Source organism: Pristiophorus japonicus, chromosome 9 (genome assembly GCF_044704955.1).
Source record: "Pristiophorus japonicus isolate sPriJap1 chromosome 9, sPriJap1.hap1, whole genome shotgun sequence".
Classification (NCBI taxonomy): domain Eukaryota; kingdom Metazoa; phylum Chordata; class Chondrichthyes; family Pristiophoridae; genus Pristiophorus; species Pristiophorus japonicus.
This window is the reverse complement of record NC_091985.1, coordinates 127,816,715-127,835,392: the sequence shown is the minus strand read 5'-3', so window position 1 is coordinate 127,835,392 and position 18,678 is coordinate 127,816,715. Positions and strand designations below refer to the sequence as shown.

At 42.0% G+C, this 18,678-nt stretch overlaps 1 protein-coding gene and 1 long non-coding RNA gene across 5 annotated transcripts in view; both read left to right on the top strand.

Annotated features, from left to right (window-relative positions):
• The window catches only part of macrod2 (mono-ADP ribosylhydrolase 2), a 1,460,169-nt gene that overhangs the window by 2,407 nt on the left and 1,439,084 nt on the right, over positions 1-18,678 (top strand). The window lies entirely within an intron of this gene.
• LOC139273217 (uncharacterized) lies at positions 215-17,683 on the top strand. The gene is made up of 2 exons (XR_011595039.1): positions 215-280; positions 17,362-17,683. It is a non-coding gene; the product is annotated as an uncharacterized lncRNA (long non-coding RNA).

The following is an 18,678-nucleotide window of genomic DNA, read 5'->3' as shown; positions in this document are numbered from 1 at the left end:
CAGCACACACTGCACTAATTCAGACTTTTCATTCAGAGAGGCAATATGAATGTTTGGTGTAGGGAAATTGAATTTCACACCGTTAATGTCCTCTTCTGAGACTGGAGTGAAAACATGTTGAGATAATTTGGAAAGAATATTACTCTTGCTTATGAGATACCTGATTTGGAACTGCTTGATGTCAACTCTGAAAAGAGGAAGTGTTCCATTCCGCAACACGCATATTCCATATCTTGATGAGCACACAAAATTCACCTTATTAAAAAGGTGAAGAGAGAAGGTGAAGAGAGAAGGTAAATGAGTTGCACACGTTGTTCCAACCAAGAGAAAGATGATGCCTAAATGTAGTATTTATATTGTGAAGAAACCTGACCGTGGGGCTGTGAATGTTTTATTTTTCCAGTTTTCTTTGGCAATATTTTCACCTGCCTCTCCTAAAGGTGTTGATGCCCAGCTGGGCATGGTTCTGATGGTGCTGTGTGCCCTTTGGGTTCATATATGAGCTTTGACGGTGAGTGTTGACGATATGTTACTGCACTGGGCATCACAGCTAAGACTAATCTATCTTCACATGACGTCCACATGTACACTTCATCCCTAATCTAGGGTGAAGTTGTTTCCCTATTGGCATGGTTACTGACTCTGGATCAAACCTCCACCCTCTGAGATGGCCAGGCTCAACTAGATAAACCGAGCCATTATGCAACCGGAACTATGACTTGTAAAATGATTAAACATTATAGACTTGTTGGAAGTCACACTACTGTTTGTACAGTGTGTGAATTTTTAGTAACTTTTCTAATTTTAAGAAATGTAAAATGCAGTTGTCGATTCCAGGGATACGGATAATTATTCTGTGTTGTGTTTTAATGGAAGCAGCACCAATCTGAATCTCTGACCTGGGCTATTGTTTGGGAGATAGAGGTGGCTTTTATGGAAGCAATTTCTCTTCTGTGTGCAACCATTGGATGCACAGTTTCAATATGCCATTTGTGTGGCCATGTATTTTTCTGTAGGAATGTTGGCTTCTCCAGAGCTCATCAGCTTGTACTTTGACCTTAAGCCCTGATTGCGCATTATCCTCGTTGACCCCTATTGGCTCCCTGACCCTCAACAAATTGAGTTTATAAGCCTCATCTAATCCCTCCATGATCTTGCCTCTTTCTGTTCTCCAGCTTTCTACTCCCTCCTGCACACTTATGACCTCTAACCTTTTGTGCTTCCAGTGCTCTGGGACAAGTGGTAGCAGAGTTTCCAACTGCCTGACCCCTATTGTTTGAAACTCCCTCCCTAAATGCCTCTACCTCTCCATTTCTCTCCCCACCTCAAAAACCACCTTAATATCCACCTTATTGACCAAGCACCACTCCTAGTGTTTCCACCTATGTCTGTTCATTTTTTAATCTATTCTATTTATCTTTCTTTCCATCCTCTAAAATATTTGGGACATTTTCCATGTTAAAGACACTATACAAATGCAAGTTATTGTTGTTGTAGACTGGAATTAGAATATGTGCAATATATATGCGGAGACATCTTTGGTGAGCCACAAATTTAATTTTTTTAAAAACCCAGTTGTCCAAGACACCAATTTTGCTAACAAAAATATTTCTGGTAGAGACGCAGCATGGTTATGAACATGTGATTATAGTTGTTAGTTAAATCTTCATACAGATAAGCAAGCCGTGCAGACAGCCATGTTTCTTGTGACACTGTAAAGGTGATGTCTTCTCAATTAATGTAATTCCTGGGACTGTTCTGAATTGATCATGTTATGGAGGTGATCAAAAAAATGTTGCAACAAATTTATTAGGGATATAGTGGTACAGCAGACAGTTGGAATATTTTGGGACATGGCTAAGAATGGAGGTTTGTCATTAAGGGTCCTGAATGCGAAGAGTTTTGCATGGAATTTCTGCTAGATTTTAGAAATACGCAATAGTTGGCATTGCCACTTCGTATGTATAATCGCGTAGCCATTTGTCACTGGGCATGAGGTCCTCACAAAATGGGGGCATTTGAAATATTTGTCATTATTCAGGTTATAAAGTTTTGGTGATCACTTTCCTTTTTGAAAAATTTTATTTGCAAAATTTCACGGATATGCAGCAAATGGTATAGACATAGTCACTCTTTTGGTGTAACAAAGTCAAATAAAATCATAATTGTTTTGCGTTGTATAATCAATTGAACACACAAAATCCAATAGGTTCCTAAGAAATCAGGTGTGTTAAAAGGGCTGCAAATGAAATAGTCACAGGCAGAAAAGGAAGGAAGAGAAATCGGTGAATTCAAGGTTTTTGAATAGTTGTCCAAAAAATACAAATGTCTGGAATGTGATGCTGATGATGTATACGTGTACAGGTGGTCAGGGAGTGCCCAGTGCCTATCAATTAAACAGGTTACAATTTTGAAGGATATTATTACAAAGGAATAGAGTTTTGCTCCCTCTTAATATGTCTTGCAAGATTATTTTTATTCCCAGCTGCAGTTTTGTTGCAAATGCATTGCGTCTCTTGTTTTAAAAAAAATATTGTAGGGTGAGGGATAATCACGTACTTCTTTACATCACAAATCACTGGAACACAACTGCAATTTCAATATTTGCTTCCAAGGAATATGTTTAATTAAAAATATAAAGTTGATTGTGCGAGAACACAACAAAATAAAATGAAAGCCATTTTTAACGGTATAATTACAAATCTATATAATTTGCTAACTTTTATGTTTTTAATTTCACCTTTCCATTCATTTTCAGTAGGGCAGACAACAGCTCATTTTACAAAGTGACAGACGTGGATGTTAAAAATTATTATTTAGCAAAAATCTTTACAATTAAAGGACAATGGGGATTTGTAGGGTAATAATTCAGGGAAATAATACATTGGGTAAATGGCACACTGAGTCATTATACCGTAGTGGATTTGAATCCAACCACAATGATCGCATGAAGTATGTCTCTCTCCATCTCCTGGGAAGTATCCTATGGAAAATGAACCTATGCAGGCTCAACTTAGTACCACAATGCAAAACTTCCCATTGCTGGCAATCTTATTCAAAGAGGCCACCTAAATGTTTGGTGTGGGAAATAGAAAAAAATATTTTGGTGCAAAGGGATGTCCTACTGATATTGGTCAATTGTGTCTGAGCACAGTTTTATTCTGCATCTAACCTGTGCTGCTCCTGACCTGGGAGTGTTTGATGCAGACACTTGATGCCAAGAGTGGACAAGTGTATTATTCTCCACTACTGATGTTCCCCGCATTGCACCTCTTCTCTCCCCTGCCCCGCCAGTCACGCCTCTCAATAAGTAAAATGTATTCCATAGTCCCCCAGTGTAAAATATGTATTTTAATCTTTTCTGTGTAAGGGGGCCCTTTTGATATTAGCAAATTCTCAAGGGCTTTGTTCTAATTTTCTGAGGCCATGTCAGCTAACCAAAAGGAAAACAGTTTTATCATTGTCGATGATGCATTTTATTAAATAATGGCAACTGAATCAATGTGGTACTAAGTGACAAATATAGAAGAAATATGGAATGTAGAATTCTTGAGACACTGCTCACATTTATATGTCCATGAACAAACAGCAATCTGATGATCCTGTGAACTCCAATTTGAAAGTAGATGGTGTGAAATTTGCAATTATACACTGGCCCAGAAAAAGTTGAAGCCACCAGAACACAAGTCCAACCTTGGGCCATTAAAACATGGGTGAATGAGTGAATTGTGCTCTGGATTTTATATTCTTTAAATAGTGGGGATTTTGATGTTTAATGCAGAATTTGTTGATTACATTTATTTTATATGGTCTTCCAGACCAAATGCTTATTAACATGTACTTACACAGTGTACTGAATGGATATTTGTAGTGTCTGGAATGAAGCAATCTGAAGGGGTACTTAATGGATATCATATGATGTACAGCATGAGTGCTTTATATATATTTATCAAGAGTACTGAAGTATGCAAGAGAAGCTCAAATTGAAGCTTGAACATGAGGGTTAATTCTTTCAAATTTAAATTATTATTGGTACCAGGTTGAAGACTGCTGAAATTGTATTGCACATGATGAACAAGCAAAATAACAAACAGTTGAGTATTGCTTTTCTCCAGGCTTGTAGCTGATGACTTAAAAATTGAATGGATGACTATGTAGATAAAGGGAAAATGATGCCTGATTTTTTTTTCAGGACCTCTGTCTAGCTCAGCAAAAGATAAAAGGGATTGTTCTCAGATTTTGTGGCCAGTAACATTAAAGTTTTTATAGATCGAAGTTAATTTAACAGATATCATTTCTGGATTTTGAGCTCAATGGAACACAGACGAAAGCGGTTTCTTTCTTTTTGCTTTGGTGGCTGAAAACATGATACAGTCACGAAAACAAAATAATTAGTAAAGTTATGCTATTTTGGCATTCACAAGTTTACAAATGTGCCTTTTCGAGCTTCAGTTATCTTTTTTAAATGATTGACAATAATGGATATTACATCTTGGCAGTTCTGCATTATACTCATGTTTGCACTGGCTATGACAGTTTTTTAAAGTGAGTCAGCATATGTAGGATAGTTCCTGAGCTAAACTGCATCATAAATAATACTCTCGACATAAATAGTAAATCCTGATCCTGGTCTTCCTATTTGATTTCGATTTAGTTTTTCCTGCAAGCAATGGATTTTACATTTTGTTACCTTCCTTCCTTTTTTTAAATTTGACCCCACCTCATTTATCGGTTGCAAGCTCTCATACTAGCTCTCCCTTGAGCTGTGAGACTTGTTATTGCCTGACCCTCTGCATTGAATATATATGCTGTTATGGAATGAGTAACTGTTTATTGGCTTTGTGCAGACGTGCTTTGATGGAGATTTTCTGCCGACTGTTGTGACCTAGCTTGAGTGATCTCAAACCTGTGATTTTGGATTTGTGAAATTAGCCCAAATCAGTTGGCTTACTCAGTAGATTACGTACAGTTTTTGTTATATTTCTGTGTCCCAAGTTGCAACACAAAATTTATTTGCATAGATCAAAACTGTTGGCCCATTAATTTCATTGTGTCGAAGCAGCTTCTCTTAACAGAAGAGCAAATTTGCAGAATGCAAATCCAGTCGTGACAAATGTGCAGATGGAGAATTTGCCAAATATTTTTAATAATGAAAAGGAATATGCTGAAGAGTACCTCACTAGCAGTAGGCAGGGGTATATGAATTTCATGCTCTTGCATGTTGTTTTGAGTGCCCACTCCTGCTGGTTTGCAAACTATCCCTTTTTACTGTTGTCACAGAATATTTTGCATGGAACTTGTCTACGACAGCATTTCTAGTAGTAAAATCTTAGCTCTGGCTATCTAGAAAATTGAAGTGTTGTTTTGAAAACCCAAGTCTGTGTCATTTTTTTTTAGAACATTCATTTGTAGTAAAGGAGATCTCTGGTTACTCCACTAGAATCAACATACTTGGATCAGATTGAACTGTAGTTATGTGTTTGCAACCACCTCCAGTCTGACCTTGTTTCTTTGTCAAAGGGTCATGGACAGAAATATATGAGGCTCCCTGTCCTGTGCAAGGCAGAATCTTTATCATTTCTGTCACTGTAACTAACTTGATAAGAGAATGTATGGTGACAGGACTCTCTGGGTTGTGGGTGTACTTTGTTAACCATTCCATGAAGTCTACAGGACGGAAACAGGCCATTTGGCCCAACTGGTCTATGTCGGCATTTATGCTCCATCCGAGCCTCCTCCAACCCCTCTTCACCTAACCCAATCAGGATATATCCTTTCTCCTTCATGTGTTTATTTTGCTTCCCCATAAGTGCATCCATCTGAGCTTACTCTTTAAGAATTCAGATTGTTTGTTTTCTGCTTATTTGGTATCCTTATTTTTTTTTAACCCCTTCTCTTGTATTCTCTTACCTTTTCAGTTCTGCATCTGTTCTCGTCCTCTGCTTTGACAGGCAGGTCAGATTCCTCAGGAGGAATGGACTCCAGGCTAGATGGTCTTGCTTGGGTATGAATTCTGGCAGGGTTCATGTCGCCGAATAAAACATCGATTCTGTGTCTTATGACGTGGGAGAAATCCGGATACTGCAGCGACTTGCCATGCCTTTTTTTTCCCCTCTTCCTTGACAGATTCCATCTTTTATATCTTTGGATCATATCACTATGTCGTGGTCATCTCCTTTCGCACCAGTAAAAGGCAAATTGAGCACTGATGCCAGGACTTTCTCCACACAGTGGTCAATACATGGAATAGCCTTTTAGGAGAGAATAGAGGAGGCAAAAAGCTTGGAATTGTTTATCTCCGTACTAATTCATTTTGGATTCTGGAAGGCCCCTGTGCTTGTGCCATTTGCATAGCTTCCTTATCTCGGCATCAGACTGTGCATCTCGATTTTCACGGATCTTTGAGTGCACTGCTGAGCTAAGGGTGCTGGAATTATTGAGCCATCTTACAGACCTCGAGCCGGATTTTCAGTAGGTTTGCGACTGGGTTTTTTGCCGGGATTTGACCCTCCACGGCGAAAACCCAGTAGCAAAGCCCAGGTGGGATCCTCGGGTACCTGTTTGCGGCGGCGCTTTCAAGTACCGCCAGGGAGAGGAGCACCGACGTGCAACGATGCGGATTGCATTTGCGCCGTACTTTCGGCACTCTCCCAACCCGTATGCCGTGCCCAGAATAGCGACAGGTAAAACCTGTCGGTGCAGTCCTACCAGCAGTGGTATGTATGAAAACCTGCAAAAAAGGTAAGTTAAAGTTTTTATTTTAAAATTATTTTTCAGCGATTTGGTAGCTAAGGGTTTTGTGAATGTTTTTGGAATGTTTTTTGCCATTTTATTTTCTTTTTTTCCCCCTCCCAAGGCCTCTATCGCAGTGCAAACGACCACGGACTAACGTTGCCGAAACTTGCGTTTTGTGCTGCAAATAGTCGTGCAACATCTCCTTTACTGATGCGCTCCTGGCGCAGACGTAAAGGCCGAAAGTTCAGATTAAAAACAGTGGCACAGTGTAAACTGTAAGTTTCAGGCATCGCTACCATTTCCGCTGAAAAACCCCGAAAGCCGAAAATCCGGCCCCTTGTTCTTAAAAGCTAAACTCGAAGAGTCACTATAAAAGCGATTTTGAAAAACAGTTGGATACCATGATAGGGTTTTTTTAGATGATTGAGCGGAATGGTATTCCTCACCTGTCCCTATCTTGGATGAGAAATATGTGGGTAAAACCTAGGGCCTGCTTTTGAGGACTATGTCTGCCCACTTCATTTTACTGCAATTGGAAACTGCTTTACTGCACTGAGCTATTGACAGGCCTCTCGAATGGGGATGAAAATTAGTCAAGGTTAAATACTATTTAGAAAACTGAGTTTTTTTTTCTTTTCAACAATAACAAGAACAACCTTTCTCTTGTATAGAGTTTAGGTGCAGGAAAATGTCCTAAGGCACAAAGCAATAGAAATGTAATCTTTTGTACGGGAGCTAAAGAAGCTAACAAAAGGTTTGGGTAAAGAGCTGGGTTTTCAAGGCACTTTTCTGTCTTTTTTAACATTGTATTGAAGTCTGTGGGTGTTGGCTTTTGTATCTAAGGGAATATTAATAGCTGTTTAGCTTAAAAATTGATTACTTTAGTTATCTAATGTTTTAGTTAATTATAGTAAAGAATTAAGGCCCCCTGAGAGCTGCTCCCTACAGGTTAAATGTTAATGTGGATCTTTTGTCAGTATTTGTGACAGAATACTGGGGCATTTCTATCCAGACTCAATTGCCGAACTCTGGTAGCAAGGATTTCTTTCGAAGCATAATTTGATTCTTCACTTATAATGGGACTCCTGAATGATGTTGCAGTACTTTTTCTTCAAACATATTGTCCGATGAAATAAATTGCTGAATTAACACAGTCGGTGCAGCCTTTTAACAGAGATTGTTCTGCGAATGTGTCTTTGGAATGATGTGTTCAATTTGACCTCTGTGGCACCTACCAGTAAATATTTGTAAACATTCAGCGCTGAGCAAAAATTGTTGCTTTTATGCACACTTGATTCTGGGAGGTGAGCACCTGTGAGTCAGCTCCCAGTATTACCAGCATGAAATGTCGGTCCCGTATCCCAGCTGATGAAAATCAGACCCACAAAATGGTGGGTCTGTGGGGCCCAAATTTCCCCAGCCGCCGAGAGTGGCGTAGTTATCCTTGGTACCCCGACTTTGTGGAGCAAAAAACACTCTGAAAATTTACCTTTCAATTTGGCCGCTCCTTCATCGCTCGGGTCCCGTGGCATGGCGCTGCGGGGGGCGGAGCTTTGGCCCCGCTTGCTCAGCGCAGCCGGCAGGGGGGCGGGGCTTGGGCCCAGCGTCTCCTTGAGTGCCGACAGGGGGCGCATGTCCGTTTGAGCATGCGCAATGCGCGTTTCAGCGTGCGTGCAATAGAGAAGGAAGCTTGGCAATCGGCCAATTAAAGGGAAAGCGTCCTCAGTACCTCAACAGCATTGGCAACGAACCATGTATATAAAGGTAAGGTGTGAATAGTGATTTTTGGGTGGCTGAGGGAGTGGATAGGAGTGCTGCAAAGGTGGAAGAAAGGTGAGAACTGTAATTTTCCAAGATAACCTGAGTGTAAGTTCAATACACCAATGAAATAAATTGCTGAATTAACACAGTAGGTGCAGCCTTTTAACAGAGATTGTTCTGCGAATGTGTCTTTAGAATGATGTGTTCAATTTGACCTCTGTGGCACCTACCAGTAAATATTTGTAAACATTCAGCGCTGAGCAAAAATAGTGTGCAACAAGAACAAAGAATTTCCTCCATGAGGAAGTGGAGAAACTAGTCACTGTCATTGAGGACAAATGGCTGGAGCTGGATATCAGTAAAAGTGGTCCCACAAAAGTTCCACCCAAAGAAATGAGAAGACGATGGAACCGAGTTGCAAAAGAATACTCAGCAGGGGTGAAGACCGCAAGATCTGGAAGCCAGTGCAAAAAGAAATAGCAGGACCTTGGTCAAGTAGTGAGTGTAAGTAATATCTTCTTCTTTAAATGGAATTGCAATTGTTAATATGACCATCTGTATATGTCCCACCCATCAGAAGTGCACCATATGTGAAAAGTTATATTTTCATCTTTGCAGAAGAAATTGGCCCACAACATAAGGGAAAGACTTGGAACAGGAGGAGGGCCGCCAAATCTGCACCAACTATCACTCCTGGAACAGAGGGTTGCTGCCTTGCTGAGTCGCACCAGCAGAAAAAGAATCAGCTGTGCACAAGCTGGACCCACACGCGAGGGTGAGGATGAGTCATTAAAATGCATCGTCGCTCTTCAAATCAACCTGCTGACTGGCCTGCTACGTGTGAGACTATTCATGCCACCCGTCCTGCCCCCTCCTGTGCTGCTAACCATTTGTCTGTTCTGTTGTATTTTGCAGAAGAAGAGAACAATCCAGATGAGTGCGCTCCAGACCAAGGCGGGTGGGCGGGGGAGGGGTCTATGGAAATGTGTTCACAGGAGAATGGTGATCGTGATATGGATCAGTCCATAGTACAGGGCATCACGCCAGAAACCTCCATGAGCTCCACGGCGACATGCCATGGTTTCACACCTTCCGAGGTTGCAGGTCCCAGTGGCGGTGGTGAAATGCATGTTGGAACACCCAGTGCCCCACTGTCCCAGCCTGTGCCTCGCACTGGAGGGATGCCACCAGGCAGACCCACGGCGAGGGGAAGGAGAAGCCGACCAGCCTCTCCTGAGATGCAACCTTCATCAGATGTTAATCAGGTTATGTCATTGGGTGAGGAGACCAATGCCCTTACAAGATCACTCGTGGCGACCGTCAGTGGGGTGCGTGATGAGGTAGCGACACTGTTGGGAGAAATATCAGCGCTGAGAGGGGATCTGAGGGCGAGCATTTCAGAGGGTATGCAAATGATGGCAGATGCCATGAGGGAGCTAGCTGCTGCAATAAGGGCACAACAGCCGGATACTCAAATGCCACTCCCACTTCAATCTACACACCAGCCACCGGTGAGACCCAAGCCGGGCCCACCACCACCACCACCGATCCTATGAGGAAGTGCACTTTCCCTGAGATGTGGGTGAGGAATGGGTGCAGTCTTTGTCTGCTGCTGTTGCTGTTGTTGTTGTTGAAAGTGCATTGTAAACTTTCCAATAAAAGATATTTTGCATTAATACTGAATCATGGTCCATTATCACCATACAACATTTAGGAACAACTGTTTTTAAAAAAAAAAAACATCCCTCACCCTAGTCATGCGAGCCTGCCACCCCTAGTCCTAGCCGAAGGGCTAGCCGGTGCGTTCTGCAGTCGGCAAGGCAGGACTGCTCTATTTTCAGCAGCTGATTTATCTTTCCTTTATTTTTGATGATGTTGTGAAGATGTTGTGCTGAAGCTGTTGTGATGTTGTGCTGATACTGTGAAGGTGTTTAGTGTTTTAGAATCCTCTAACTCATCTTTCCCGCCCCCTCCTCCCCCAAATCCCTGGCTACCTGCGCTGATTTCTTAAATGTAGGTAGGTTTTTCTGTGCCTACAAAAGTGGCCACATACACTGGCCTACGTTAGTTTGGAATAACTTTTAGCTGGCCAAATTTGCTTCTATGGCCAAAACAGACGTAAGTGGCTGGTCACGCCCCCTTTTGGAGAATAAAAACTAAACTTAAAAAAAAAACCTTAACTAACTGACTTACACTGGAGCAAGTTAAATGGGGAAATTTGCAATTTTTAAGTTACTCCAAAAAAAAGCTACTTGCTCAAAAAAAAGCGGGGCAACTCCTGGGGAAATTTGAGTCCTCTGATACTGTCACTGATTTGGGGGGAGGGGTTGGATACATTGGCACCAGATTCTAAATTTCTCATCCCTGTTTTCAAATCCTTCCATTGCCTCACCCCTCCCTGTAGCTGTAATCTCCTCCAGCCCCACACTCCTCCGAGATATCTGCACTCCTCTAATTCTGGCCTCTTGAGCATCCCTGATTTTGGTCACTCAGCCATTGGCGGCTATGCCTTCAGCTGCCAAGGCCCTAAGCTTGGGAATTCCTTCCCTGAACCTTCGCCTTTCTACTTTTCTTAACTCCTTTTATGATGCTTGTTAAAACCTACCTCTTTGGCCAAGCTTTTGGTCATCTGTCCTAAATTCTCCTTGCGTAGCTCAGTGTCAAATTGTGTTTTATAATGCTCCTGTGAAGCGATTTGGGACGTTTTACTATGTTAAAGGTGCTGTATATATACAAGTTATTGTTGGTACCTGGCTCACGGGCTGGTCTCTCAATGCAACCATAACGAGGACCGGTATAAAAGTGGCTATAGATTTTTTTTTAAGTATGTTGATCCTTTCTAATAGTTTAATTATTGGAAGGATTACTGACTGGGGATTTTTTTAATGAAGCTGATGTTCTTTGACCTGCTGTTCAACAACTGATCAAATTCAATGGACTGGATGTTCGGTTGTCTTTAGCCTCAGTTAGCGGCCAGAGTGGGTGGTAATGCGAGCGTTAGAACTTAGCGATTTGCCGCACAGCTTTTAACGTCCCGACTGAAAATTCATTAGCGGGTTACCGGGGACGCAAACCGCTAGTGCCTGGCTGCTGACGATCAGTCTGATCATTTATTCCTGGTGCAAACGTGCACACTTGCGCCCCGATCACTAAATTCTGCGTGTGCCCTCATCGACCGCTCGCCAATAACAACGTCTGGAAAAACAGTCTGTATAGGCTGGCAGAGTCGTTAACTGGTGACTGGTGATGGTCTCCGGTTCCCTTAGTATTTCCACAAGTTTCCAATTTTGGGTATTTCTCAGATTATACTAACCTGAACCCCAAATCCTGCCGCTCTTCCACATTAATTTTCGAAAAATGTACTGCCTCACATTTACCGACATTGCATTCCATCTGTCACTTTTTTGACCATTCTGCCATCTTATCAATAATACCCTTGCACTTTCCTTTGGTCTTCAGAATTAATTATCATATCTCCTATTTTAGTGTTGACTGAAAATATGTGCATTTCCTCCAATTGTATATCCAAGTAATTTGTGTCAACAATGATCAGAGCCGTCCCAGCACCGAACCCTGTGGGACACCGTCACCCACTTTCAAGCACTGAGAACTATTGCCTAATTCCTCCCTTCTTACTAGTTTTTTTAAAAATTCAGTTTGATAACCATCTCCAAATTCTACACCCATTAAGTTTCTCCTAATAGTCTTCTGTGCGATAACTTGTCACAGGCTGTTTCAAAGTCCATGTGCACCACATCCACTGCATTTCCCCAGCCACAATTTCTGTCACCACTTCAACGAGCTCTATCCCGTTTGTTGAGCACAATCTTCCATTCTGAGATCCTTGTTGGCTTCTTCTGATTATTCTCTCCTCTTGTAGACGTTTAGGGACCGAAATTGCCCCCTCCCCTGCCCCCCCTTCTCCCCACGGCACTCATTTCCTCTTTAAGGTCCATTACAGCCTCTAAGAGATGGTATTGGGGCGGTACGGCCTTTCCGACTGAGGGCAGGCAGATGGGCCGACCCATCGGAAATTGCCCCCGAGCCGGGGACGGCATAAACGGGTTTCTGCTCCACCCGGCGGCGACCTCTTTCTGCCCCGTGAGGGAAATTGCTCTGCGGGAGCATAGTCGCCACTGCTTGGTGCCCTCGACAGCTTTTCCCGGCGGTAAGCTGCCAGTGGCTCGGCGTCTGCTCTTAAAGGGGAGGGTGCACCGCCACCGCTGCTATTTTATTTTAATTGTTGGCCGGCTCTGAAGTCCCCTTCTTGGGTGCCTGGGTGTCGGACTGCTGGCCCAGCCGAAGCCCTCCCTGGTGGCCCAGTGGGCACCAATAAAGTGGTGGGAGAGTTCGCAGCGGCCCTGCCCTTTAAGTGAAGGGGAGAAACATTGTGACGTGACGTCTGTGTCGCAATGATGACATAAGCGTCGCACTGATGACACCGCCCACCTTCCGTCCCATCCAAGAGCACCTCCGCCCCCAAACACCGCCACTTCGCATTAGAGAAGCAAAAGAGGACAGTCTCCCTCCATTCTCTGCCCCATGTATTCAGGCGGAGAATATTCACTTTATTTTAATAATCTGCCCCATTTGGGGCGAAGGGAAATTTTGGCCCCTGAGTAATTTAATTTTAATTAAAAATTCCAATTTTTCCCTACCACAGTTGTTAAACTAACTTGCCCGTAATTAGCTTGGTTACCTCTGTTCCCATTTTTGAAAATGGATATTACATTGGTCACTCTCCAATGCTCTGGCTCTCGATAGAATCTTGAAATATAATTTCTTGGGCCTTTGCTGTTTCTTCCTCTGGATACTTGATTGTTTTCTGTTGGGTCCAGTAGTTTCTGCTCCTTAATAACTATAAAATAGAGACAGCTGTAGTCAATTATTAAATATATTAAAAAGCCCTTATTGCAGTCACCGTCTATTATATTTTAAATTCAGCATGGTGGATATCTGTTTTATTGAAAACTAATTTTAAGTACCTGCAATTGCTCTCAATCCTGAAGGTGGCACAATGAGATAAGGACTTAAGCAAAATAAAATCAATAAATTATATATTGCACAATAACATGATTTAAATTTATTAATTGAAATGTATTTTACTGCCCACATTAAAGTTTTTACCTCAAACCCTTAAACCTCTCGAGTCTGGGTTTATACTTGATATTTTTGCCCATAGCACCCACTCTGAGCTGAATTTAGATTGGTGCAATCAAGTATATTGCACAAACACATTAGTATTCAGTTAGCTGCACTGATGGGATATTTTTCTTCAGACCAGTAGCTTCTGGTAGTTCTTCAAATAATATTGAAGAAACAAGAGCACAACTTTCAAAAGCTTCACTGAGGTAAAATTTATACTGAGTGGAGAGGCCATGTGTCAGAGGCTTCCTTCATGCAAACGCCTCTGACCTGAAAAACTCTACAAAACTATCTGTTGGTCCCGGAGAAACGTAGGATTCCGGTCTAAGGCCTTCATTCGCTGCGCAGCAGACAGGAAGATGTCTTCCACGTACAGCCGTCTATGTTGGAATCACGTGGGCCTGGACCACCAATCACTATCGAGTATTCTCATTGATAAAAATGGGAGTTCTGTTTGTACTATCAATAAGAATAACCCCTTAAAACACCAAAACACAGCACAATAAAGAAAATAAAACCTCTCATTTAAAATTAATTGAAATTAAAATGTTTTAGAAAAAATATATTTTTTGGAAATTGTTTAAATATGTGTTTTAATTGGGCTAAATATAAACTTACCTTAATGTACAGGGTTTTAATGTAAAAATGAATGATTACATTTAATTGTTTTATGTTTTAAAAGTATTACGCTGATAAAAGTAGGCTATACACCTGCTTTTACCAGGCATAAAAGTTTGAAGGACATGAGTTGGGCAAATAGCCCAATCTCTCCCGCGCGGATGTTTTTCCTGCAGGGACGCATAGAATCTGTCTGAAGACATTTTGACAGATCGGAAAAGCCAGTTCTCGGCGCATGCGCATCTCGCCCCGAGAACCGGCTTTTGCGAGGCCTCGCCGGGTCCATGCGCACTTCATACGCGCCAGGCGAGGCTGCAATTTTCTGTCAAATGTTATTTCAATTTATTAAATTAAACTCCAGTTGAATTTTGAAGGCAACCAATTATCTGCACTGTTTCATTGACAGAAAAAGTCAATGCTTAGCATGTACACTTGTGAATGATTCTAATTTCTAACACCAGCGAGCGACAGAAAACAAAGACTTGCATTTCTGTAGTGCCTTTCACAACTTCAGGACGTCCCAAAGCACTTTACAGCCAAAGAAGTACTTTGGAAGTGCAGTCACTGTTGTAATGTAGGAAATGCGACAGCCAATTTACACACAGCAAGCTCTCATAAACAGCAATACAATAATGACCAAATAATCTGTTTTTAATGATGTTGATTGAGGAATAAATATTGGCCACAATACTGGGGATAACTCCCCTGCTCTTTATTGAAATAGTACCATGGGATTTTTTACATCCACCTCTGAGAGCAGACAGGGCCTCAGTTTAATGTCTCATCCGAAAGACTGCACTTCTGACAGTGCAGCAATCCCTCAGTACTTCAGTGGAGTGTCAGCCTGGATTTTTGTGCTCGAGCCTCCGGAGAGGGACATGAATCCACAACCTTCTGACTCAGGGGAGAATGCTACCCACTGAGCCAAGGATGACACTCCCTGACAAAATTAGAGAGAAAATTTAGACGGGTTCCCAAATCTAATTTTTATTTGAAAAACATGATGTTTTATTTTGAAAGTAAACAAAGCCACTTTGAGGGTAACATAGGAATATAGTGGAGGGAGTGGGGAGGAGAGAAACTGGATAAGGAGTGCTTCTGGTCTATTGGTACGTAACGTGGGGTGGGGGAGGAGGGGGGAACGGTGCGGTGCAAGTGTGGTTGGATGAGTGGATGGATGGAGGGTGACTATGGAGCAAGGGTGTGGATACAAGGATTGAGGAGGTGGGGCTAGTAATAGGAATGTCAGACTGCAGAAAGGGGTATGATAAGTAGAAAGGTGAAGGAATTGGGGCAATGCACAAGGGATTTGGAGAGAGAATGGGAAGGGAGCTGCTGAGGACCACATGTTTCCTGCAGAACCCACCTGAATGCAGCTTTCAGCCATTGGCTCTCTTTCCTGCCATACCTCACACCATTTCCCACCTGAAAGGAAGTCAGTGAAGTAAGAAGGAGGGTGGGAGGGGTGAAAAAGTAGTGCAGAAGAGGATGAGTCACAAGTTGAAGGGAAAGACTGGGAAATGGCAAGACCAAGATGGGTAAGAGAGTAACTATTTTCTCCGACTTACCGTGTGCCTAACATGGACGGTTGACTGACAATGCATCAAAAAGATGGCATCTGACTGTACCTACCATCAACTTTCTGATTATAAATTCCTCTGTTCACACTTATAACAGACACTGCCTATGTAATCCTGTTGCATCGTTGTTCCTGCCCTTCCCTGTAGGACCACCACTGTTGGGAAGATGTAACTGCAGCATTTTGTTTATTTACTACAACAACATGCAATTATATAGCTCCTTTCAATTTAGGAAACTGTCCCAAAGTGCTTCACAGGAGTGTAATCTGACAATAATTGACACTGAGCCAGAGGAGATATTAAGACGGGTGACTAAAAACTTGGTCGACGAGCATCTTAAAGTAAAAGAGAGCGGCAGAGAGGTTTAAGGAGGGAATTTCAGGACCGAAGACAGCTGAAGGCACGGCAGCCAGTGGTGGGGTCAAGGAGATGAACAAGCGGCAAGAGCTAGAGGAATGTGGAGTTCATGGATGGTTGTAGGGCTGGAGGAGGTTACTGGGATTGGGGTGGAGGGGGTGGGGGCAAAGCCATGAAGGGATTTGAATACGAGGTTCAGAATTTTAAAATTGATGCGTTGGTGGTTGGAAGCCTGTATATGTCAGCGAGTACGGGGGTGATGGATGAGCAGAACTTGGTGTGAATTATGTAGGCAGTTTCTATTATAGATTTGGACATGAGCATTTATAGTAGAGATGTAAATATTGGGACAGAATGCATGACTTCAAAATGGGGACTGAATAACACTTGCATACGCTGGTCCAATTATCTCCCACCTATTAATCCCGACTTACCAGAAGGCTACATTAGGTATATTGGCTGCCCTTGTGCAATGCCCTGGGAGAGGGACTTGTTGCTTAAACAAACGTTCTAATTTGTTTTTAAGTTGCCATGTTGAATTTTTTTCTCAGCTAAAATTTTACACGTGACGCATATAGCAGAAAAAAAAACCTCAAAAAAATTAACATTCTGCATATAGGATTTATTCTGAGTCAGGTTTGCCTATGTGGTGTTTTACTGAGAAATCTTTTCTCAGAGAGGCCTATTCCTGCAACACGTCTTGATTTGGAGTATTTGCTTGGAGTTTGGCAATCTTAATTTTGTTTTTGTGTTAAAGCCTGAAAACGATATTAAACCATGACATTTTGTACTTTTCCTGAGGTAACTTGCGTGGAGTTACACAAGGGGGTGGATTGTTCATGCAGTTTGTTTATTAAAGCAGCCATGTATTTATTTACTGTGGCAACCCAATAAATCGCCTCCAGGTGAAGCAGGAACTCTTCAAACTTCTGAGGTAATTTTCCAAAATAATAGATTACTATAATCAACGATTGTTTGCAGCTGTTAAATTTATGTGACCAATTTCATAGTGGAATCTTTATTTGTATTATAAATGGTTACAGAAGCTACTTTTTTGTTTGTGGTTAGAACAACAATTATTCATAAAACAGATTTAGCTATGTAACTGATAGTTATCTATTTACCTGCAGTGGGTAAAGAAAGTGCTATTTTATATATTTTCCAGGAACCAATCAAAAAACATTTTTCACTGTCTGTTGGCAGATGGGGAACGTACAAATCACAAACGAGGACAGTGGCTAGAAAACTACCAGTGAGAAACTACTAAGGACTTGTGAAAACAACCAATCCTGAATGACCAGTCAGAAGAACATACCAATAAAAGAAAGAAGGCGAAAATCTCAATTTTGCTTGAAACCTATTTGAAAAAGACTTTGTCAGACTTTCTTGCCCTCTGCTGAGTCCATATGGGCTAAAAAAAAGTTTCTCAACCTAAAAAAAAATTATATTTCATATTAACATTATTAAATTTAAACTCCACCTCTGAAGCTGTTTTTTGTGTGTGTGAGTAGTTTCTCTTTGTTTTTACCTTGAAGACGATACTGTGACACCATTTACTTAAGTGTGTGCGCAGAATTTCCCATTGCGCGTCTGTATAATTTATAGGGTTTTGTTGGGACAAGTGGAAGGCCTACTCTCGCTGGAAAAATGTACCTCGTTTAAAAATATTTTTCAGTTTCTTCTGAGTTTTTCTAAATTGTTTGACAACCATATGCAGAATGCATTCTTTCTGAAGTTTCATACTTCCTCAATATATAGGCAGCTAGCGAGAGAGAGAGAGAGAGAGACTCCGTCTGTCTTTCTGATCTCGGGCAAGCAGAAGGATTTTGATTCTCATGAGCTGTGTTTTGTTCATATAAGTTAGGAAATGCCACCTTTTTAATTAAATAGAGCTGGTCTTCTCTGGTGCTTCAAGACCCCAGTTTTCATGGGCTTGCCCCAGGTCTGCCTGGGACTTTGTTTTAATATCTCTCCCTCATAACCTGAAATTCCCATCAGTACTGCTAGATCACTGGGCCCTCTTCTTCACCCCTCCCGGCCCCCCAGCCAATACTCTCTCATCACCAGACCTTCCCAAGTGTTCCCAGACCTCCAACTACCCCTTCCCCATTTCTGACACATTCTATAGTTACCCCTCAGTGTTCCAGACCCTTGCACCTTTCCGAAGTGCTGGCACATCCTGGTGTAATGTATACACCTGTGAGTATGCTCACAGGTTTGTAGAGTGGAGTGTTGCCCTCCCCCCTCCCCCCCCTTTAATCAGGGAGCACTTGATTTAATGTTTTATTTTGTTCACAATGATGCCACCATCCCCATTGGTATCAAACCCTGATGCTGCACCCCTCCATGAAGTATCTTGTTACAAATTCAGATCTGTTGCAGATAACTTCTCGGATTCAGTGGCAGCAGAACGCAACCCCCCCCCCCCCCCCCCCGCCACTGCAAGAGGTCTGAGCATCTTCATTTTATGGGAGTTGACTCT